We start from the raw sequence: 24,884 nt of genomic DNA, 5'->3' as shown, positions 1-24,884 counted from the left end.
CAATATTTTATCCACTTCGCCAGTGGTTCTCAAACTTTGCGATGCCCAAGAATTGTTTAGGGAGATTGGTAAAGAGGCAGCATGTAGGACTGTGTCCCCGGAGATGCTGATTATTTCTAAGAGAAGCAAAGACAACTGGGAATTTGTCCCTAGGACATTCTGGGTGGGGTCTGGTAATGGAAACAAGTTCATGGACCACCTTTGAGAAGTGCTAGATTGAAACCTCATCATTACCAAGAGGGAGATTTTGTATGGATAGAAGAAAGAACTTTCTAATAGTCATATCTATATTCTGATCCAACTATTGCTGCGTGCCAGCATTTGGATCGGTGCTTTCATATACACAATCTCATCTCCTCTTGGTGGCTCTTTGAGTAGGTGCCTGCAGTTTGCAGATGAGGATATCAGGCTCTGATACCTTCAAGAGAGTACTAATCTCTCCCTCCTTTCTTCTAATTTGGGGCCCTGCACCTGCTTCATTTGGCATTCCATTATGTGCTCATGGTGAGTCTCCCTATGGAAATTGTGCACCTTGATGTTGTTGAAGGCCTTTGAGTGTTGTCTGGCGAAGGTCACAGATCGTATCTGTTGAGCTGAAATGCCCCATCTGCTGTGAGAGCGATGAGGAACTGAGGGACCTATGGAGCAGCTGCCCCAGGTGTCACTAAGGTGACATCAATCTTGGTGTCTGCAGCCGCTAATCCCTGGGGGAAGGTCCTGTGGAGGAGAGAAAGTGCTATAACTGGACATTTGGGAGCCGAGTCCTGGTCACCTTGGGGCTGCTTCTCAGGGGAACCCGCCAAGTGCCATCAAATCAGAACACGTCCTCCGCAGGGAAAAGATCCCATGAAGGCAAGCCCAGGGTTGTCACAGGGTCCCAGGAACCAGGGTAGCATGAAAGCTCTGAGGAAGGTTGGGAGCAGGGTGAGGCTAGCTATCTCACAGTTGGGGCCCTGTCACTCCCAGTTCCTCCCCAGGATCGGTAGGGCGTCCCTCACTTCCACCCCTGAAGGTGCCCCTCTCCTTACATTCTGCCCCTCACACTTTCCCTTTTTTTTTTTTTTTTTTTTTTTTTTTCTGAGACGGAGTCTTGCTCTGTTACCCAGGCTGGAGTGGAGTGGTGCGATCTTGGCTTACTGCAACCTCTGCCTCCTGGGTTCAAGTGATTCTCCTGCCTCAGCCTCCTGAGTAGCTGGGACTACAGGCACGTGCCACCACGCCTGGCTAATTGTGTTTTGTATTTTTAGTAGAGACGAGATTTCACCATGTTGGCCAGGCCGGTTTTGAACTCTTGACCTTGTGACCTGCCCCTGGTCCAGCCTCCCAAAGTGCCGGGATTACAGGTGTGAGCCACTGTGCCTGGCCACACTTTCATCTTTATACCATGTTGTATTAGCTGATTTTTTTTTTTTTTTTTTGCATGAATCAAGTGTCACTTTTATAACCATATATAAAAAAGTTTCATTGGGAGAAAACTACAAATGGAATGATCTCCAGGAAAGCAGGGTGTAGGGGAGAAAAACTAAGATCTTTCCTTCACCCACCAAGAGGTTCATGGCTGACACCCCTGTAACAAAAGACAGATTAAGAAGAGGAAAGCTTGACAAATTTATTTAACCAAAGTTTTATGTCACATGGGAGCCTTCAGAAATAAAGACCCAAAGACCCAGGGAAAACGGTATTTTTATGCTTAGGTTTGATGAAGAATGGACAGTTTTGGCCAGGTGTGGTGGCTCACGCCTGTAATCCCAGCACTTTGGGAGGCTGAGGTGGGAGGATCACCTGAGGTCGGGAGTTCGAGACCACCCTGGCCAACATGGAGAAACCCCGTCTCTACTAAAAATACAAAATTAGCCAGGCGTGGTGGCACATGCCTGTAATCCCAACTACTCAGGAGGCTGAGGCAGGAGAATCGCTTGAACCTGGGAGGCGGAGGTTGCGGTGATCCGAGATCACGTCATTGCACTCCAGCCTGGGCAACAAGAGCAAAACTCTGTCTCAAAAAACAAACAAACAAACAAAAAACAAAGAAAAAAACCTCAGATGCCAAGGCTCCATGCTTTGGAGTATTGCAGGGGAAAAATAATAGCGCCCATGGGTTTGTAGTTAGAAAAGCGCCCCTGTTATGAAAGACAGATTAACAAGAGAAAAACAAACAGAAGTTTATTAACATGTATATTTTATGTATGCATGGAAGACGCTCAGAGAATGAATAGTTCTCAAAGAGGTAGCTTTGAATTCTAGGTTGTAGCATCTTCAACAAAGAGCCAAGAACAGTCCATTTTTAGAGCAGTGACAAGACAAAGGAAAAGGGCTTTGAGTCTCTAGGGGCAGTGGCTTGTGGGGAAGGCAAATAAATGGCAGACAAAGACTAGTTAGTAAAGCTTATTAATGTAGAGTCCTCTGGTACCATCTCCAGGCTGATAGGGTCTAAATCTGTCTTCAGTGGTTAACCTTTGTTCTCCCTGGTTAGAAAGGTGGTTGGGGCTGGGCAAATTGGCTCGCGCCTGTAATCCCACACTTTGGGAGGCCAAGGCAGGCAGATCACCTGAGGTCAGGAGTTCGAGGCCAGCCTGACCAACATGGTGAAACTCCGTCTCTACTAAAAATACAAAAATTAGCTGGGCGTGGTGGCAGGAGCCTGTAATCCTAGCTACTTGGGGGACGGAGGCAGGAGAATTGCTTGAACCCGGGAGGCGGAGGTTGCAGTGAGCTGAGATTGCACCACTGCACTCCAGCCTGGGTGACAAGAGCAAATCTCCATCTCAGAAAAAAAGGGGGGTTGGGACACCTTTTGTTGTTGTAAGTCTATGTCCTACATTTAGGCAAATGGAGGGCAGGGAGCTTTCCCACATCTGCTCAAGGATCCTTCATACTTTGGGGCGGCACGTTCTGGACTCCTGCAGTATTGTGTTCTTAACCCCGGCAAGGTTAAGAGGGATCATTTTATTTCAAAGAAAATGTCTCAGGACCCAGTCTGCAAAATTCTAACTTGGAAATTTAAGGTCTTATTCTGTTAAAATGGCTTTCAGTTGTGAAATAGTAATATAACAATGTCATCCTTAAAAACTTGTAAAAAAAAAAAAAACCTTATGATTATTTGTTAAAATAAACACAAAACTTAAAGATTCTCATAGAATTTTAGTTCCTGAACATGGGCAGGTCTAAGTGCTCCAATTTGAGACACATTTACCTGCGACACATACGGATGTCAAATTGATGCTAAGATGCCCCCGTGGTCCCCAGGTATTACCAAGCAGGTGCAGATAAGACTGTGTGATGGTGTGGAGGAGTGCTGAGAACTGAAGTAGTAGGATATAAAGGAAATTGTAGGCTTGAAGGTTCAGGCTGCAGGGTCTGATTGCTTGTGCTCAAATCCTAGCTCTGTCCCTTTGTGTCCTTAAGCAGCTTTAATTCTCTAAACCTTGATTTCCTCATGGAGTTAAAAATGACCTCTGTTTTAAGTCTCTTTGGAGGGTTGAATGAGGGGGGAAAAAAAGGCAAAGCATTTTTCTAGAATACTGGCACCTGGCACCTGCAGCAAGCCTTCTGAATGAGGAAAAGGTGTTGCAAGGTCCACCCCATACCCTTATTACAAAAGACAGATTAACCAGAGAGAGGCATAGCAAGGGTATTCAGGGTAAGTTTTACATGATGAAGAGACAAAGACCGGGGGGTATGACCCAATGGTAATGAACTGGAGGGATCTTGGCAAAGCCTGTTTGTTCAGATTCTTTCTGGCCTCTCTGTGAGGCATGTCCTCGCCCCAGGTATGGGGTGGGACCCTTTTTCAGTGAGGGTCCTGTGGCCACCTTGAGGGGAAGGTAAGTCAGAGGTCTCTAGGTTTTATGGCTTGCTTTGCGGGAGAGGAGTTCTAGTTTTAATGACACGCCTTGGGGAAGAGAAATTCTAATTTCTATGACCTGCTTCGGGGAGAAATGGGGAAAGGAGAAATGAGGGCAGGAGAAGGTCAGAGAGAGACTTTGCTTCTGAGGCCTTCTAATCTCCTTTAGTTCAAAGTACTCAGCCTGCCCAACGTCCAGACTTCAGGGTATTGTTTTCTGAGCCCCAACACTATCAATGTTTACCACGTTAGAAATGAAAATTAAGAAAAAGTTAAAGTAGTATTTATTAATTAAAAATAATGAATGTAAATATTGTTATATTTATAATAAAAATTTTTTAAATTATATCTTCCAAAACAAAAAGTGAGAAAATCAGTATTATTTTTAACATAATTTTTAATTTTTGTGGGTACATAGTTGGTGTATATATTTATGGGGAACATGAGATGTTTTGTTTGGTAAGGCATGCAATGCATAATAATCATATCATATAGAATGGGGCATCCATCCCCTCAAGCATTTATCCTTTGTCTTACAAAGAATCTAATTCTACTCTTTTAATTATTTTTAAATATACAATTAAATTATTATTGACTATAGTCACCCTGTGGTGCTGTCAAATGCTAGGTCTTATCCATTCTTTCTATTTTTTTTTCATACTCATTGACCGTCCCCACCTTCTCCCCACCCTCTTACTACTCTTCCCATCCTCTGGGAACCATCCCAAATCAGTATTTATTTATTTTTTTTTGGTGTTACCACACCTGGCTAATTTTTGTATGTTTAGTAGAGACGGGGTTTCACCATGTTGGCCAGGCTAGTCTCGAACTCCTGACCTCAGGTGATCCACCCGTCTCGGCTTCCCAAAGTGCTGGGATTATAGGCGTGAGCCACAGCGCCTGGCCCCAAATCAGTCTTTTTAATACATTTTTTTCACATCTTTTTAATGTCTGGCTTAATAGAAACCAGCCGGACACTCATATTTGCTTCTGCATTCAATCTACTGCAATATCACATGTCATGCAGCCTCTGGAAAATTCTGTACACACAAGAGAATGAGAGGGCGCAAGATAATGAGAGGGCAAAATACTGATGTCTTAGTGTTGCTATAAAAATAGTTTTGATCTTGTGGGGGAGAAAAAGTAATATCTTTTCCTCACCTGTCGCAAGGTTCATGGCTGACACCCCTATAACAAAAGACAGATTAATAAGAGGAAAGCATAACAAATGTATTCAATATCAGTTTTACGTGACTTGGGAGCCTTCGGAAAATGAAGACTCACAGACCTCGGGTAACCTGTGTTTTTATGGACGGCCGTACAGAAGTAGGATTGGAGCACAAGGAGGGAGGATCTGAAATTTAGAAACCGGGGGGAAGTCAGCAAGGCCTGTTGGCTCAGATCCTTCTTGGCATTCCCGTGTGACATTTCTTTTCTCTGTGTATGGTGCAGGACACCTCTCACATGAGGGTCTTCGGGGAGAAGGGAGGGAGAAGGTCAGAGAATGACCTTTCTAGGTTTTGCTGTTTTCTCAAATGCCCGAGTGCCATATTTTGGGGGTAGGATTTCTTTTTCTTTCTTTCTTTTTTTTTTTTTTTTTTTTCCGAGATGGAGTCTTGTTCTGTGGCCCAGGCTGGAGTGTGATGGTGCAATCTCAGCTCACTGCAACCTCTGCCTCCCGGGTTCAAGCGATTCTCCTGCCTCAGCCTCCCAAGTAGCTGGGATTACAACGGCGCACCACCACACCTGGCTAATTTTTTTATTTTTGAAATTTTAGTAGAGATGGGGTTTCACCATATTGGCCAAGCTGGTCTCAAACTCCTGACCTGAGGTGATCCACCTGCTTCGGCCTCCCAAGTGCTGGGATTACAGGTGTGAGCCACCGCGCCGGCTTGGGGTGGGATTTCTAAGCCACAACAATCTTATGACTTTCCTGACAGGTCTTAAGGACGCCCGGGGGCAGAACAGCAGTCTCTGCAGGCAGGAAATGTATAGTCTGGGGGTGCCGAGCCTCCAGCCTGGGTGGGCTCCCTTACCAGACACGGTGGTGCCCTACCCAGGTCACCTCTATTTGAGGGCGGCTGCCTGCACTGAGTGCCTCAGGTGCAGCATTTTTCCTGGAAACAGGAGCAAGCTGGGTCCAAGCACAGGGCCCACTGTAAGTGCCAGGGAGTCAATGTGGGCCAAACAGTGATGGGGTTGGTGAGTAAATACTGGCTTGCTCACGGCTCCGTGTGACCGCTGAGGTCTGCTCTACCTCTGCCATGCCCAGTAGGATGGAGTTCCAACTGGCCACGTTGGCAAAATGGCTTGATAATCCCCGTCTAAATAAGCCCCTTCCCTTCCCTGCCTCACTGTTGTTGCTCTTTGAGATCACTGATGGGGCTCAGACACCCCAGGATAAGCACCTTGACATAGTGAGTATATGACGATGCAGGAAACTGAGAAAAGCGCAGAAGGAAGAGGGTCACTTTCTGACCTCATTCCCGTCTACCCTGAAGTAGGTCGTCTTCATTAACGTTTTTATCTCAGAAGACACAGAGAGGCCAAGAAGAACCTGAACAAATAGGACTTTTGTTTGTTCTGTTTGTTGTTCTGTTTGCTAAGTTCTCCCAGATTTCTACCATTAGATTATACACCCCTGGTCCAACATACTTTTTCATGACTGTCCTTAAGAATGTACAAATTTCCCTGTCTCTTTGGGTCCGCATTTTCTAAAGACTCCTGTGTCGTGTAAAACTTATATGAATTAAATGTGTGTGCTTTTCTTTTGTAAATCTGTCTTTTGTTGTAGGGGTTCATGGCTGACAACCCACGGGCCTTGTGATGGGTGAGCAAAAGACATGACTTTTTCTCCCCTACGTCGCCTTCCAAAAAAAAAATACTTTCTCTCAAGTGCTTGTCTCAGGATCCATTTTTAGGGTGAACCCAAATGAAGCTAGCAGCCTTCTCGGGGCTCACAGTCCCCTGTAATGCTGCTTCTGCAGTGGGGTGCTCGGAAACATTTAACAACTTGCTGAATGGGGAAAAAAGCCCTGGTTTGCAGTTTGCTGATTTCCGTGGTGTAAATACTGCCCCCATGGCTGGTTTCCATCTATGAAGTTGACGTCGCTGACCACAGAGTTGAGGAGGGGTGCACACTGTTGGCTGTCACGAAGTGGTTTGGGCTGGCTGCAGCCTGGGTCACTGCTGTAACCCTTGCCACCCTCTAATGTAATTGTCTGTCTAGTACTCTGTGTCCCCTCTACAAGGAGACCTTAGCACTGTCGCAGTGTCCACTCATCATGGGCACTAATACTCGTGGAGCCATGAGTAAGTAAAAGCTACAATGGTGGTTGGAGAGCTGCTGTCAGGGAAGCGTGTCCTGGGCTAGGGGAGAGGTGAAGAGGCTGCATGGAGGCCACCTCCCAGCTGAGACTGGAAACATCAACTTGGGGGTCCTCCAGCCCTGGCAGGGAGAGACTGAACATGCAGGGGTCTGCAAGGGCAAAGCCGGAGCCAGGGAGGGCGTGTCTGGAGAATACTGGGTCCTCCGGGTTGCGAGGGCTGCAGCATAGAGGAAGAGAAAGGTGACCCTCTGCCTCTGTGGGGGACAATGACCCTGGTTTGGCTTGCTGTCTCCTGGTACCCCTGAGACCAGAACCCAGGCAGGCCTTCCAGTGACCCCTTCCGTCAGTGCTGACATGAAAGTGGGAGCTCTGGCCTGGCCACAGAGCCTGCCAGTTCCAGCCTGACTGGAGAACTTGCAATTCGTGTCCTTCCCAAAGCTGCCACCTGGAGGAGAAACTTCAACCTCTTTACCCAGGGCCTGGTGTGGGTGGAGGAGCCGGTTTGGCTAGTAAGGAGCCCAGTGGGCCTGGGAAGGTCACACGAAACCCACAGCTAGAGCTGGGCAGGGTGTGGGGTGGAGGCAGGCACGGGAGGCCAGGTTTACAGAGCTGCTCCAGATCCGGGCGACATGTAAGCACAGAGCCAGGGCTCCCTGGAAGTTTCTCAGTTTGGAGCTGAACATAAGCGCCTTAGACTGTTCAGGCTACTGCAACAGAACACTGTAGACCATGTGGCTTAAACACCACAAATTTATTTCTCCCAGTGCCAGAGGCTGGAAGGTTGAAGATCAGGGCACTGGCAGATGCGGTGTGATGAAGGCTCACTTCCTAGTCCATAGATGGCTGTTTTCTCATTGTGCCCTCACAGGGCAGAAGGGCTAAGAGAGTTCTCTTAGCTCTCTCTCTTTTTTTTTTTTTAAAGACAGAGTTTTGCTCTTGTTGCCCAGGCTGGAGTGCAATGGCGCAATCTCGGCTCACTGCAACCTCCGCCTCCCGGGTTCAAGTGATTCTCCTGCCTCAGCCTCCCAAGTAGCTGAGATGACAGGCATGTGCCACCATGCCCGGCTAATTTTTTGTATTTTTAGTAGAGATGGGGTTTCTCAATGTTGGTCAGGCTGGTCTCGAACTCCTGACCTCAGGTGATTCACCTGCCTCGGCCTCCCAAAGTGCTGGGATTACAGGCGTGAGCCACTGTGCCTGGCCTAAGCTCTCTTTTAAAAGGACACTTGGGCAGGGTGCAGTGGCTTATGCCTGTAATCCCAGAATTTGGGGAGGCCAAGACAGGTGGAAGGCTTGAGCCCAGGAGTTCAAGACTGTTATATGTAAAAATGTTTATTTAGAAATAGAATGCCTGTGGGCCGGGCGCGGTGGCTCATGCCTTTAATCCCAGCACTTTGGAAGGCCAAGGCGGGTGGATCACGAGGTCAGGAGATTGAGACCATCCTGGCTAACATGGTGAAACCCCGTCTCTACTAAAAATACAAAAATTAGCCGGGTGTGGTGTCGGGTGCCTGTAGTCCCAGCCACTCTGGAGGCTGAGGCAGGAGAATGGCGTGAACCCGGGAGGTGGAGCTTGCAGTGAGCGGAGATCACACCACTGCACTCCAGCCTGGGCGACAAGAGTGAGAGGCTGTCTCAAAAAAAAGAAATAGAATGCTTGTTCCCCGGTGCTGCAAAGAAATGCACTCGAACATAAATTTAATTCTCTCAGCAAGGCCATTTTTACTTTCTGCAGAAAGGGTGCTCATCGCAGATGGAACAATGGTGACAGCACACCTGAACAAAGAAGGGAAGCAATTTTTATCCCTCCCTTACGCAGTTTGTCCCTGCTACTGTGTCTTGTCTCCATTGGCTGGAGCCAGATCTCACAATGTAAACTAAAACCTGATTGGCTAACAGTTGAAAACTTTTCTAAATAGGTAATGGCAATAGAAAGACAAAGGAAAAGGGGAAGTTGCTTATGAAAGGACTTAGAAAAGTAATAACATTCACAAATAAGGAAGGGGCATAGGCTGTGAGCAGGGACATGCCTGTGAGCATGTCTAGCACAGATATCCTGGTTAAAGTACAAGGATATGGAATGTACTACATACCTGTTAGTTTGTCTAGCATAGTTAGTTGTTAAAAGAAACTATTATTTCTAACACTTATGATTTATTCTTTAACAAGAAGGGAAACTTTGAAGAGAAACTTTTTACTTTCTACAGAGACCAACCCCATCTCTACAAAAAATACAAAAATTAGCCGGATGTGGTGGCATGTGCCTGTAGTCCCCAGCAACTCAGAAGGCTGAGATGGGAGGATCACTTGAGCCCGGGAGGCAGAGGTTGCAGTGAGCCGAGATCACACCACTGCACTTCAGCCTGGGTGACAGAGTGAAATCCTATCCCCCCAAAAATATGTGCAAATTAATGAAAAATAAATAAAAGGATATGAATCCCATCACTTAATCACCCCCAAAGGCCCCATCTCCAAATACCATCACACTGGGGATTAGGTTTCAACATATGAGTTTTGGGGGTACACAAACATTCGGTCTATTGCAATAAGGGCCCAAATAGAGGTGCCAGAGGAGTGACCTACCCTGGAGAATTATCCAGGACCCACAGACCTGAGGACCGAAATGACATACTGACTTTGGCCTTGTCCCCCATCACTTCACCTAGAAGGAAAGGAGACGAGAACAATATAGTGAGAAGGATAGACGCATTCGGCCCCAGCACACTTGGGTTTGAATGCTGCTTCTGCTGTTTACAGGCTGTGTGACTTTGGGAAGTTTTCTGAACCCCTCTGAGCCGCTTTTGTGGTTTGTAATGCAGATCTCTTGGAGGGGTGTGATGGTGTGTGCTAACTGGCCAAAATGATGCCTGCAGCATAATTAGGGCTCCATAAGTCATCCTATATTTCATTGAATCTGACATGCCACTCATTTGAAGAGGCACTTTACTTTAGCTCCTCTAAGAAAGGAAAACAGCTGCCAAATAAACTGACCTGCCATCAGTTGTAAGATGCACCCAGATTTCAGAGAGAACAAAATGTAATATCAAAAAATGTGTATCTTACAATCGATGAAATGCAGTAGTTCTTTTTCTTCTGATTGGTGGTTTGTGTGCTTCTGGGGCTTCTGTCTCTGGAAGATAGCAGGGTACAATGACTGATGAGGCGGCCCCACTCCAGAAGTCGCCTCTGCCCAGGCACTGCCGCCTGCTCCTTTTGCCTGTGCTGCTGCCCCTGGGTGGCTTGTGCTTGAGGGTCTCAGCTTTGCCTGTGGTTTCTGGCTTCTGTCAAGGTCTGTTTGAGTCTACAAGGCTGCTCAGCCTTTCTGAGGCCAGGGAAGCCATTTTCTTTTCTTTTCTTTTTTTTTTTTTTTTGAGACAGAGTCTCGCTCTGTTGCCCAGGCTGGAGTGCAGTGGCAATTTCGGCTCACTGCAACCTCTGCCTCCCGGGTTCAAGCAATTCTCCTGCCTCAGCCTCCTGAGTAGCTGGGATTACAGGTGCCCACCACCATGCCTGGCTAATTTTTGTATTTTTAATAGCGACAGGGTGTCACCATGTTGCCCAGACTGGTCTTGAACTCCTGACCTCAAGTGATCCGCCGGCCTTGGCCTCCCAAAATGCTGGGATTACAGGCCTGAGACACTGCACCCGGGCCAGGGAAGCCATTTTTGATCTCTCCGCAATTTCTGGGGGCAGAGCTGAGCTACAATAGATGCGCAGAATCTGCCACTAGCCCTCTGTTCTTAGAAGGTGGGAGGTGAAAGTGAACAGGCCATGCATGAGGACAAATGTGCCCGTTCCTCACCTTGCCACGAGGCCTGTTACATGCTGGCAGCTTTCCAAGTGAATTTTCTCCACCCCAGGACCTGGGAGGGAAGCAGGGCAACCCTTGGGCTCCCTGTGCTGCAGATGAGGAAACGGAGTTAGGACAGGCTAAGTGATTTGAGAGCATTATCTGCCTAATAAGTGCCTGACTAGATCCCAGGCCTATCTTAGGGGCTGCTTCTCCTGTTTAATGAGCAGTCGCTGGGTGTAAGAAAGACACGATGATGCTGTGCAGGTGAGGCAGGGACCAGAACACAGTGCTGAGCATGTTCTAGGGATGCTGACAGGTTGGGAAAGCCTAGACCTGCATTAGTGTATATATTTAAATACTTTGTGGAAAGTATTTAAAAAATACTTTGTGAAAAAAATAAAAAAAAATTTTATATATTGGGTTAAATAACATATTTCAAACTTAATTTCACCTGGCTGGGTGTGGTGGCTCATGCCTGCAATCCCAGCACTTTGGGAGGCCAAGGCAGGTGGATCACTTGAGGTCAGGAGTTTGAGACCAGGCTGGCCAACATGGCAAAACCCCCATCTCTACTAAAAATACAAAAATTAGCTGGGCATGGTGGTATATGGCTATAATTCCAGCTACTTGGGAGGCTGAGTCAGGAGAATCACTTGCACCTGGGAGGTGGAGGTTGTAGTGAGCCGAGATGGTACCACTGCACTCCAGCACTCTGCCTGCACTCCAGACAGAGCAAGACCCTGTCTCAAAAAAAATAAAAATAAAAATAATTTCACCTGTTTCTTTTTCCTTGTTTGATGTTACTACTAGAAAATTTCAAATTATATATATGCCTTGCAGTATATATATTTCTGCCCCCACAGTGTCCCCAACCACCCCATCCCCTGCTTTTCTCCAGCCCAATCTCTGAGACTTCCCTGTCCCTAAATAGTGGAGTGACGGCCTGTTGGCTGCTTTCCACTATCACAGTGGGGCTCTGGGAAAGTCTGGGTCTGCAGTGGCTCAGGTGTCCGAGGGCTTCTGGGACCTCCGGGCCATGGCTGTTGGCCTCCCGGGTCTCCCAGCTCTGCAGAGGCCTGAAGGCCTATTTCACTTTCCCTGGCTACTGCCTGTAGAGGTTCAGGATAGAGTGAAACAGGCTGCCTCCACCATGGTTGAGCTGCAGTCCTGACCATGTGTGCCCTAGGCACTAGTTAAGGCACGTAGGGGTCTCTGAGCTTTTTGCCCACCCAGCTATGGCCTGTGTTTGGGCTTTCCCATCAGTTTTGTCCTATCCAGTGTTTTCCTTTATTTTATTTTATTTTGTTTGTGTTTTGTTTTGAGACAGGGTCTCACTCTGTTGCCCAGGCTAGAGTGCAGTGGTGATCAGAGCTCACTGTAGCCTTAACTTCTTGGGCTCAAGAGAGCCTCCTGTCTCAGCCTCTCCAGTAGCTGGGTCTATAGATGCAGGCCACCACTACAAAAAAAGTTTGTAGAGATGGGGATCTTGCTGTGTTTCCCAGCCTGGTCTCAAACTCCTGGCATAAAGTGGCCCTCCCACCTCAGCTTCCCAAAGTGCTGGGATTATAGGCATGAGCCACCATGCCCAGCTGTGTTTTCCTTCAATATACAACACATGTATGTGCTTGCTTTTGGCCACACTTTTAAAGTAAGGCTGATAGCTATGAATCAGAAATCTGTTTCTAAAAATTTGTCGTTGCTGTCGTTTTGAGATATTCTGGCTAAATTGTTGATAGTTGTGTTTTTGTTTTTGTTTTTCTGTATGGAAGCTATATTTACATTTCAGATTGGGCGCAGTGGCTCATGCCTGCAATCTCAGCACTTTGGAAGGCTGAGTGAGAGGACTGTTTGAGGCCAGGAGTTTGAGACCAGCCTGGTCAACATAGTGAGACCTTGTCTCTACTAAAAATAAAAATTAGCTGGGTGTGGTGGCAGCACCTGCAGTCCCAGCTACTTGGGAGGCTGAGGTGAGAGGATCCCTTGAACCTAGGAGATCAAAACTGCAGTGAGCCATAACTGTGCCACTGCACTCCTGAGTGACAGAGTGAGACCCTGTCTCTAAAAAATAAAAAATTGAAAAAGTTATATTTGCATTTCAAAACCTATTGATCCATTCAAGGACTCTCAGTTTATTCTGAAACCCTGACTGTGGACTGTGGCCCTTGGCACTTGGACAACTAGAAAAGTGGTTTTCTTTGGCAAATGTACCACAGCCCTTCTTTTCTCCTTGTTAATGGAAGAGTGTGGGTTTTGGAATCAGACAGACCTGATTTTCAGCTCCTGCTTTGGCACTAACTCTCTGGGAGACAGTCGATGAGCAAGGGTCCTAGCCTCAGCTTCCTATAGGTAAAATGGAGATAATACCTGTCTCATTGTGAAAAATAAGTGAAATAATATGTATAAAGTGCCTAGTAGAGTGCTTTGTGCTTAGCAGGTAGTGCATTCAATAAATGTGACTACAGGCCGGGCGCGGTGGCTCACGCCTGTAATCCTAGTACTTTGGGAGGCCGAGGTGGGCAGATCACCTGAGGTCAGGAGTTCGAGACTAGCCTGGCCAATGTGGCGAAACTCCGTCTTTACTAAAAATACAAAAGTTAGCCAGGTGTGGTGGCAGGTGCCTGTAATCCAGCTACTCAGGAGGCTGAGGCAGGAGAATAGCTTGAACCAGGGAGACGGAGGTTGCAGTGAGCCAAGATTGTGCCATTGCACTCTAGCCTGGGTGACAGAGTAAGACTCTGTCTCAATAAATAAATAAATGAATAAATAAATAAATAAATAAGTAAAATGACCATAGGATGTACTATCATGTTCTTGAATAATATTTTAAGAACATGAGGAAATTTGCATGATATGGGAATTGATGGAAAAAAAAGAGAATACGTAATCATTTGTGGTGAGTTCATAACATTGTAAAACAGAAAATTGTGTACACATAGGAACTGGCTGAAAATACACCAACATGTTTGCAGTTGCTGTAATTGGGTGGGGTATAGGTGATTGTTGTTTTCTTCTTTTCATATTTTTCTCTTTTAAAATTTCTATAACAAACAATTATTATTTTTATCAGCAGTAAAAAACCCCACTGTTTCTGTGTTTATTCTGGGTCTTATCATTATGGAAGAAACGTTTTCTTTAAATTATATTTATAAAGACATAAGTTCATTGTGTGTAAAACCTATGCCTTTTGGTGAAGAAAAAATTCCTCGTTTCTTCAAGTTGTTAAAATATTAAAGGCATTTCTTATTCTATGTAAATCCCTGGGTCAATTGCTGCTGTGGAAACTATTGTAATGGATATTCTACGAAAGGATAAATGCAACTATTAAAAATTATTGAACAAGTGTACCTGCTATGGTAAAAAAATATATATTGTACAGTGTATGTAATAAACCTTTCCCCTCCCCAAGAAATAATCACTGCATATTTTTCCAGAATGTTACCATGCATATACCAACCTATATGTGTATTTTTTTATTTAGTTTTATAGAAGAGAATAAGTTACATACTTTTTTATGATCTTTTAAAAACATTTTATTAATGTATAATTCACATACTATAAAATCCCCTCATTTAAAGAGTATAGTTCAGTGATTTTTGTTTTTCTTTTTTTGTGTGTGAGATGGGGTCTCACTCTGTTGCCCAGGCTCAAATGCAGTGGCACGACCTCAGCTCACTGCAGCCTCGACCTCCCGGGTTCAAGCAATCCTCCCACCTCAGCCTCTCTAGTACCTGGGACTACAGCCATGCGCCACCACGACTGGCTAACTTTTGTAATTTTTGTAGAGATGGGGTTTCACTATGTTTCCCAGGCTGGTCTCGAACTCCTGGGCTCAAGCAATCTGCCTGCCTCAGCCTCCCAAAGTGCTGAGATTACAGATGTGAGTCGCCATACCCAATTCAGTTCAGTGATTTTCAAGGTTAATTTATACAGTTGTGCAACCATCACCACAGTCCAGACACTCCCCATGGTGCTTTCTCACTCAACACTGCCTCTTGGAGATGGTTCTGCATAAGTGAGTATGGATCTCTCTCATTGTTTTCAGTGGTTTGCTGGTTTTCCATCACATGGATGCACCATCGTTTATTTAACTAGTGCCCCACTGGTGAGTCCCAGTTTTTTTGCTACTATTAACTGGGCTTCAGAGGAAATCCCTGTACATACATCTTTACACCCATGAACATGAATGTGTCTGTAGGGTTCATTACCAGTGAAGGAATTGCTGCATTAATGAATATGTGCTTTTATAATTTAAAAGACTTAAAATTACTTCTAATTAACATTCCTACATTAGTGTTTGAAAAAAACCATTTGTTCAACTAGGACTTTAAAACAATCCAATAGGAGAAAAACTGCATAACCAAATTTGATGTAAGAAGTGACAGAGAGGCCAGGCATGGTGGCTCATGCCTGTAATACCACCACTTTGGGAGGCTAAGGTGGGAGGACTGCTTGAGGTCAAGAGTTCAAGACCAGCCTGGGTGACATAGTGAGACCCCCCCCCCATCCCTAAAAAAAATTTTTTTTAAAGTTAGCCAGATGTCATGGCACACACCTGTAGTTCCAGCTACTCAAGAGGCTGAGGCAGGAGAATTCCTTGAGCCCAGGAGGTCAAGGCACCAGTGAACCAAGATTGTACCACTGCATTCCAGCCTGGGTGACAGAATAAGACAGTCTTTTTTTTTTTTTTTTTTTTTTTGAGATGGAGTCTCGCTCTGTCGCCCAGGCTGGAGTGCAGTGGCGCGATCTGGGCTCACTGCAAGCTCCACCTCCCGGGTTCACACCATTCTCCTGCCTCAGCCTCCCAAGTAGCTGGGACTACAGGCGCCCACCACTGCGCCTGGCCAATTTTTTTGTATTTTTAGTAGAGACGGGGTTTCACCATGGTCTCGATCTCCTGATCTCGTGATCCACCCGCCTTGGTCTCCCAAAATGCTGGGATTACAGGCGTGAGCCACGGCGCCCGGCCTGACACTGTCTTAAAAAAAAAAAAAAGAATAATAATGATAAGAAGTGGTAGAGGTATCTTTGTGCATTTGTATGTATGTATGTGTGTGTATACAAACACAATTTTTTTCCTAATGTTTATAAAGTATACGTCTTTTTTTTTTTTTTTTTTTTTTTTTTTAGACGGAGTTTCGCCCTTGCCACGCAGGCTGGAGTGCAATGGCGTGATCTCGGCTCACTGCAACCTCCGCCTCCTGGGTTCAAGCGATTCTCCTGCCTCGGCCTCCTGAATTGCTGAGATTACAGGTGCCTGCCACCATGCCCAGCTAATTTTTGTATTTTTAGTAGAGACAGGGTTTCACCATGTTGGCCAGGCTGGTCTCGAACTCCTGACCTCAGGTAGATCCACCTACCTCGGCTTCCTAAAGTGCTGGGATTACAGGCGTGAACCACCGCGCCCAGCCATGTCTGGTATTTGTTAAGTCTCTGTATCCCTGCAAACCACACAATTTACATATGTGAGAGTTAATACATTAGACATCACTATTTCTATGGAGCTTTTAAAATGAGAAAAACCTGCTGGATACACACACACACACACACACACACACACACACACACATATGTATATCCAAAAGAAAGGAATAAGTATATTGAAGAGATATTTGCCCTCCTGCTTACTGCAGCACTATTCCTGATGGCCAAGATACAAAATCAACATAAGTGTCCATCAATGGATGAATAAAGAAAGAAAATGTGAAGTATATACACAATGGAATATTACTTAGCTATAAAAAATGATAAAATCCTGTCATTTGCAGCAACATGGGTGGAATGGAGGTCATCATGTCATGTGAAATAAGCCAGGCACAGAAAGACAAATGCCACATATTTTCAGTCATGTGGAAGCTAAAAACAAAAGTGGATCTCATGGAGCTAGAGGGTGGAATGATAGTTAACAGAGGCTGGGAAGGGGGCTGGGGAAGATGAAGAGAGGTTGGCTAATAGGTACAAACATACAGCTAGACAGAGGGAATAAGATCTAGTAGTTGATAGTACTGCAGGAGAATTATAGTTAACAATAATGTATTGTATATTTCAAAATAGCTAGAAGACTTATAATGTTCCTGACACAAAGTAGATATAAATGTTTGGGGTGATGCGTGCCTGATTTTCTCTTTACATGTTGTATACATGTAATAAAAATATCACCTGAGGCTGGGCGTGGGGCTCACGCCTGTGACTCCAGTACTTTGGAAGGCTGAGGTGGGAGAATAGCTTGAGGCCGGAGTTTGAGACCAGCTTGGGCCACAGATGGGGATCTTGTCCCAAAAGAAGAGGCGTGGGGGGAAGAAACAGAATAAGAAATAAATTAAATTTAAAAAATCACATGTACCCCCAAAATATGTACAACTATGATGTATCAATAAAAAAAAAACCTCCAACAATGAGAAAAACCAAAGCGAAATGGAGGACCGGACACTTGATTGACGGTGACCGGGGACTGTGCGTCTTGAGCCGGTTGTGCTCAGGTCTCGTCCTCTCTTGGAATCTCGCTGTGGGCCAGCAGGTGGCGCTTGTGCTCCCCGTGGCCGCGATCCGTGAAACTGGATTTAATATAGTAACCTGATGTTGCCCTGAACATATAATTTTCAAACCTTCCAGTCCACCACAAGGAAAACCTCTGAGGATTTTCTTCTGGGAAGAGCAATTAGCCTAACCTCTTAGGAGGAGAAATTGCATCGCTGAGCTTGTCTGGGAAAGTAACATGCCCTCCCAAGAGCAGTCTTGGGGAGGGCGGAGAGAAACCGCCAAGCAGCCTGTGGGAAGAGGGAGGGGTGCTGGAGAAGGGCTGGGAACGGCAGGGTAGGATTTGGGGCTTGGAGTGGGGAGTATCCTAGGTCTGAGGACAGCAAGTCCCGGGCCTGTGGGCTTCTGGGCTTAGGCTGGTGGGTAACAGAGACCGAATGGGTGCAAGATTACTTGGGTGGGCTGAAGATGCTCTGCCCAGCCCAGGCCAGGCTGGGAGAGCCCCTCCTTCACCCACCTATTGTGACTAAATGCCAGGCACTGGTGACACAGCCCTGACAAGACAGGCCTGGTCCCTGCCCTCACAGAGCCTGCAGGGCGGGGGGGGGGGGGGTGGGGGGGGGCAGGAAATAGCAGCGACCCGGATCTAAGGGGGTTGTTGAGGTGTGTTTGGAGAGGGAGTAGGGCAGCTTTCTCAAGGGGGCCAGGCCACTGCCCAGACTCCAGACTCCCTGGGATGGGGAGACTAGACTGGAAGGAGCCATCGGGGAATAGGGATCAGGGCAAGGGAAGAGAGTGGCTATTGGGGGTCACAGGGCAAGAGCAGGGAGCTTTGAGCTGGGGGATGCCCAGCCTGAGCCTGTGGGAGGGGAGAGTGGCGCCCTGCGCCCTGGTCACAGATGAGGCTGGGCGGGGTGTGTCCTATTTTGAAGAAGAGGCCTTGCTTTGGCAAAGGCTGTAGTTGGGAAGAGAGGGAGAGAGATAGAGAGAAAGAGGCAGGGAGATAAAGAGAAAGGGAAGAGAGAAAGATAATTATTTTGTCTCTACACTCAGGGACAGTGTAATCTTGGTGGAAAGTGAAAATGTGCCAGTGTACAAGTGCACACACACACACACACACACACAAAGACTGTTACCATAAGGTTGTCAGCAACTGGAGCCAAGGGAAGCATCCAGGTGGCTGAGCCTATATGACCTTGGGCAAATACTTAACCTCCCTATACCTCAGTTTCTTCATCTGTAAACTGGGAGCAATATTAGTATTGACCTCATAGGGCTGTTAAGAGGATTAAACACAATAATCCTTTTGAAGCGTGCAGCATAGTCCCTGGCAGCTAGTAAGGTCTCACAAGTGATTGTTGTTGTCATTCACCATGATCATTAATATCAGTATGTCATCCGCTGGAAAAGGAGGGATAAGAAAAGGTGGGATATGGATAGGCACAGCCAAGACAAATGTGCGGGATGGGAAAAGCAATTCAAGCTGGAAAGGAAAGAACTCGTGGGAACAAAGGTGAAGAGGTAGGAGGGTGAGATTCTAAGTCCTCGCTACTCAAAGTGTGGTCCAAAGACTCACCAGCAGCAGCTGCTCCTGGGTGCTTGTTAGAAGTGCAGAATCTCGGACCCCAGCCCAGGTCTACTCACCCAGAATCTGCAACTTTTCAAGCTGTTCAGGTGATTTGTTTGCATGGGGGAGTTTGAGAAGCACAGCTCTCAGCCATAACTCATGGGAGTGAATGATGCTGGTGCCACAATGGGAGAAGCAAAGAGAAGGCTACAGAGGGATGGGGACCAATTGGTACATGTCCCTGAAATAGTTCCACATGCAAGTTACTGCCCAGGATTCAATATTTGTTACAATTTTTTCCCTTTGAAGTAAAACCTATATACAATGAGATATATATATGAACTGTACCTCTGAGTTATTTTATTTTATTATTATTATACTTTGAGTAAGTTTTAGGGTACATGTGCACAATGTGCAGGTTAGTTACATATATATACATGTGCCATGCTGGTTTGCTGCACCCATTAACTCGTCATTTAGCATTAGGTACATCTCCTAAAGCTATCCCTCCCCCCTCCCCCCAACCTCTGAGTTTTAACAAGTGCACATCCACCAATGTAAACTTGGACTCCAGTCAAGATATAAAACCTGACCAGCCACCCAGAAAGTTCCCTTATACCTCTTCCTAATCGATCCCTGCTCCAGTCCCTAGAGGCAGCAGTTGTTTTGACTTATTTTCTGCAATATAAATTACTTTGCCAGTTTTAGAACTCCGTACCCATGGAATCATATGATAGGTACTGTTGTGTAACCCTTCATTTATGCAGCATAATGTTTTTAGACACATCTGTGTCACTGTATCAGTCATCTGTCCCTTTTTATTGCTGTGTGCTATTCCGTTGTATAGGTACGTCACAGTTTGTTTATCCACTATGATGTTTCTGATTTTTGGTTATTGTAATTAGGCTGCTAGGAAAATTTCTGTATGTCTTTTTTGTGAACATACATTTATATTTCTCTTGGATAAATACCTAGAAGTGGGAGTGCTAGGTCATAGGGTAGGTTATGTTTAGTTTTATAAGAAACCACTAGCCCTATTCCAGAGTGGCTGTACCATTTTGTGCTTTTACCAACTGTATTAATCAGCTCAAGCTGCCATAACAAAATACCATAGGCAGGATGGCTTAAACAACAGACATTTATTTTCTCACAGTTCTGGAGGCAGGAAGCCCCAGGTCAGGGTGCCAGAGTGAGGGCTTTTTTCTAGCCAAGAAGGCCCCTGCCATCTTGCTGTGTGCTTACATGACCTTTTTTTTAAGTGTGTGAGTGGAGACAGACAGAGAGAGAAAGAGAGAGAGAGAGAATGCTCTTTAGTGTCTTTTCTTATAAGGACATTAATCCTATTGAATCAGGGCCCAGACTTTATTATTTTATTTAACCTTAATCTTAACTTTAATGGTCCTATCACCAAATACTGTCACACAGGGGGTTTCAAGATAAGAATTTTGGAGGGCACAAACAATCAGTCTGTAACACCAACAATGTGTGAAAGTTCCAGTTTTGTCAGGTATTTTAATTTTAGCCATTCCTGTGGGTGTACAGGATATTTCATTGTGGTTTTATTTCCCTGATGACTAACGATGCTGATGATCTTATTTTTTCCATTTTAAAAATTGCGGTAATATACACATAACATAAAATGTACCAACTTAACCATTTTCTTTTTTTTCTTTTTTTTTTTTTGGAAACAGGATCTCACTCTGTTGCCCAGGCTGGAGTGCAGTGGTACGATCATGGCTCACTGCAGCCTTGACCTCTAGGGCTCAAGCAGTCCTCCTGCCCAGCCTCCCAAGTAGCTGAACAGCTGGGACACAGGTGTGCACTATCACATCTGGCTAATTATCTTTATTTTTATTTTTGTAGAGGCAGGGTCTCCCTATGTTGCCCAGGCTGGTCTTGAACTCCTAGCTCAACTGATCCTCTTGCCTCAGCCTCTCAAACTGTTGGGATCACAGGTTAAGATGAGGCCACCATGCCCGCCTCATCTTAATCATTTTTTAAGTGCACAGTTTAGTGGTATTAAGTGCATTCATAATGTTGTGCAACCAATCACCACTATCTGTCTCTAGAACACTTTTTATCTTGTAAAACTGAAACTCTATACTCACTAACCAATAATTCCCCATGCCTCCATGTCCTGGCCCTGGAAACCAACATTCTAATTTGTTTCCATGGTTTTGACTACTCTAGGTACTTCATAGACTCACACATTATTTGTCCTTCTGTGACTGGCCTATTTCATGTAGCAAAATGTCCTCAAGCCTCATTCATGTTGTGGCATGTTGAGGGTTTTGTTGTTTTTTTTTTTTAAATTTTCAAGGCTAAATAATATTCTGGTTTTTTTCTTTTCTTTTTTTTTTTTTTGAGATGGAGTTTTGCTCTTGTTGCTCAGGCTGGAGTGCAATGGCACAATCTTGGCTCACTGCAACCTCTACCTCCCAGGTTCAGAGATTCTCCTGCCTTAGCTCCCGAGTAGCTGGGATTACAGGCATGAGCCACCACACCTGGCTAACTTTGTATTTTTAGTAGAGGTGGGGTTTCTCCATGTTGGTCAGGCTGGTCTCAAACTCCTGACCTCAAATGATCCACCTGCCTTGGCCTCCCGAAGTGCTGGAATTACAGGCGTGAGCTGCTGTGCCTGGCCAAGGCTAAATAACATTCTGTTACATGTATATACCACATTATGCTTATCCATTCATCCAGTGATGGACATTAGGGTTACCTCCACATTTTAGCTATTGTGAATAATGATGCTATAAACATGGTGTACAAACATCTGAGACCCTTCTTTCAATTCTTTTGGGTATATACCCAGAAATGAAATTACTGGATCATATAGTAATTCTATTTTTAATTTTTTGAGAAACAGTAAATGCATCATTTTGCATTCCCAACAACATTGAACAAAGGTTCCAATTTCTCCACGTTTTCAGCAATGCTTGTTATTTTCTGTTTTTTTGTTTTGTTTTGTTTTTTTAAATAGTGACCATCCTAATGTGTGTGAGTGGTATCTCATTATAGTTTTGATTTGTATGTCCCTAATTAGTGTGTTCATCCGTTATTGCATTGCTATAAAGAAATACCTGAACCTGGGCAATTTATAAAGGAAAGAGGTTGAATTGGCTCACTGTTCTGCAGGCTGTACAGGAAGCATGGCACTGGCATCTGCTCAGCTTCTAGTGAGGCCTCAGGAAGCTTTCAACCATGGTGGAATGTAAAGGGGGAGCAGGCATGTTCCATGGTGAAAGTGGAGCAAGAGAGAGAGGGTGGAGGTGTCACACACTTTCAAACAACCAGATCTCATAGGAACTCAGAGTGAGGACTCACTTATCACCAAGGAGACGGCACTAAGCCACTTATGACGGATCCACCCCCACACAGTGGTGTAGACTCCCACCAGGCCCCACCTCCAACACTGGGGATTACACTTCAACATGAGATTTGGAGGAGACAGGCATCCAAACCATATTATTCCACCCCAGCCCCCTAAATATCATGTTCTTCTCACATTGCAAAATACAATCATTCCCTGCCAGTAGTCTTCAAAAGTCTTAACTCATTCCAGCATGAAGTCCAAAGTCCTGTCTCATCTGAGTCTCATCTCCTTCCATCTCGTTGGCTGTACAATCAAATCAAGTTATTTACTCCCAAGATAAAATGGCAGTACAGGCATTGGGTAAACATTGTCATTCCAAAAGGGAGAAATTGGCCAAAAGAAAGAGGCTGAGGGCTCCATGCATGTCTGAAACTCAACAGGGAAGACATTAAACCTCAAAGTTCCCAAATGATCCTTGACTCCATGTCTTGTATCCAGAACACACTGGTGCAAGGGGTGGGCTCCCAAGGCCTCAAGCATCCTTGCCTCTGTGGCTTTACAGGGTGCAGCCTCCGTGTCTGCTCTCACAGATTGAGGTTGAGTGCCTGTGGCTTTTCCAGACTCAGGATGCAAGCTACCCATGTCTCTACCATACTGGGGTCTGGAGGGCAGCAGACCCCTTCCCACAGCTCCACTAGCCAGTGCCCTGGTAGGGACTCTGTGTGGGGCTCCAACCCCACCTTTCCCCTTGGTGCTGCCCTAGTAGAGGTTCTCCATAAGGGCTCTGCCCCTGCAGGAGGCTTTTGCCTGGACACTCAGGCTTTCTGGAACATCCTCTGAAATCCAGCAGGAAGCTGGCAGCCTCCTTTACTTTTGCACTCTGTGAGCCTGCAGGCTTAACACCACATGGAAGCACCAAGGCTTATAGCTTGCACCCTCTGGAGTGGTAGCCCAAGCTGTATCTGGGCTCCTCTGGGTTGAGGCTGGAGCTGAAGCAACTGGAATGCGGGGAGCAGCCTCCTGAGGCAGAGCAAGGCAGCTGCATTCTGGGCCTGCCCCCTAAAACCATTCTTTCCTCCTAGGCCTCTGGGTCTATAATAGGAGAGGGTTTCTCCAAGATTTCTGAAATACCTTCAAGGCCTTTTCCCCATTGTCTTAGATATTAGCACTTGGCTCCCTTTTAGTTGTGCCAATCTGTCTAGCAAGTGGTTGCTCTGCAGCCTGCTTATATTTCTTGCCTGAAAATGATTTTTATTTATCTGCCACAGGGCCAGTTTGCAAATTTTCCAATCTTCCATGCTCTGCTTCCCTTTTAAATATAAGTTCCAACTTTAAGTCATTCCTTTTCTCCTGCATCTGATTTAGACTGTTAGAAGCAGCCATATCACTCCTATATTTATTTTTTCCTAAAAAAAAAATTTTTTTTTTTTTTGAGACAGAGTCTCGCTCTGTCACCCAGGCTGGAGTGCAGTGGAATGATCATGGCTCACTGCAGCCTTGACCTCCCAGGCTCAAGTGATCCTCCTGTCTCACTCAGTCTCCTGAGTGACTGGGACCACAGGCATGCACTGCCATGTCTGGCTAATTTTTAAATCTTTTGTAGAGATGGGGTCTCACTATTTACCCAGGCTGAACTCCCGGGCTCAAGCAGTACTTCAGCCTTGGCCTCCCAAAGTGCTGGGATTACAGATGTGAGCTACCATGCCTGGCTACATGCCACTTCTTGAATGCTTTGCTGCTTAAAAATTTCTTCCATCTGATACCCTAGGTCATTACTCTTATGTTCAAACTTCCATAGATTCTAAGGAAATGAACACAATGCAGCCAAGTTCTATGCTAGGGCATAACACAAGTGACTTTAATCCAGTTCTCAGTAACTTACTCATTTCCATCTGAACCTCATCAGCCTGGCCTTCACTGGCTATATCTCTCAGTATTTTGGTAACGACCATTTAATCAGTATCTAAAAAGCTCCAAATTTTCCCTCATCATCCTGTCTTCTTCTGAGCCCTCCAAACTCTTCCAACCTAGAAGACTAGAGTAAATAACTGATCATTCAATGCAAAAACAAAGGAGACATCCACAAGAAACAACAGCAAACAGGGAACCATGACCTTCTATAATGGACAAAGCAAGGAACCAGTGACTGACTCTAATGAGACAGTGATACATGAGCCCCTTGACCAATAGTTCAAAACAGCAGTTTTAAGGAAACGCAGTGATCTCCAACATAACACATAAAATCAATTCAGAAATGTTTGAGAAATTTTTTTTTTTTTTGAGACGGAGTTTCGCTCTTTTGCCCAGGCTGGAGTGCAGTGGCGTGATCTTGGCTCACTGCAACCTCCATATCCCAGGTTCAAGTGATTCTCCTGCCTCAGCCTCTGATTAGCTGGGATTACAGGTGCCTGCCACCACGTCAGACTAATTTTTGTACTTTTAGTAGAGACAGGGTTTCTCCATGTTGGTCAGGCTGGTCTTGAATTCCTGACCTCAGGCAATCCACCCACCTCAGCCTCCCAAAATGCTGGGATTACAGGCGTGAGCCACTGTGCCTGGCC

General features: G+C 45.6%; 1 long non-coding RNA gene across 1 annotated transcript; it reads left to right on the top strand.

Moving 5' to 3' along the window:
* Positions 1 to 18,063: 18,063 nt before the first annotated feature.
* LOC129049782 (uncharacterized) lies at positions 18,064 to 22,624 on the top strand. The gene is made up of 3 exons (XR_008513096.2): positions 18,064 to 19,114; positions 20,699 to 20,822; positions 22,146 to 22,624. It is a non-coding gene; the product is annotated as an uncharacterized LOC129049782 (long non-coding RNA).
* The last annotated feature ends 2,260 nt before the right edge of the window (positions 22,625 to 24,884 follow it).

Source organism: Pongo abelii, chromosome 15, assembly GCF_028885655.2.
Source record: "Pongo abelii isolate AG06213 chromosome 15, NHGRI_mPonAbe1-v2.0_pri, whole genome shotgun sequence".
Taxonomy (NCBI): domain Eukaryota; kingdom Metazoa; phylum Chordata; class Mammalia; order Primates; family Hominidae; genus Pongo; species Pongo abelii.
The sequence above is the reverse complement of the archived record's forward strand: the minus strand, read 5'-3'. Positions and strand labels throughout refer to the sequence as shown.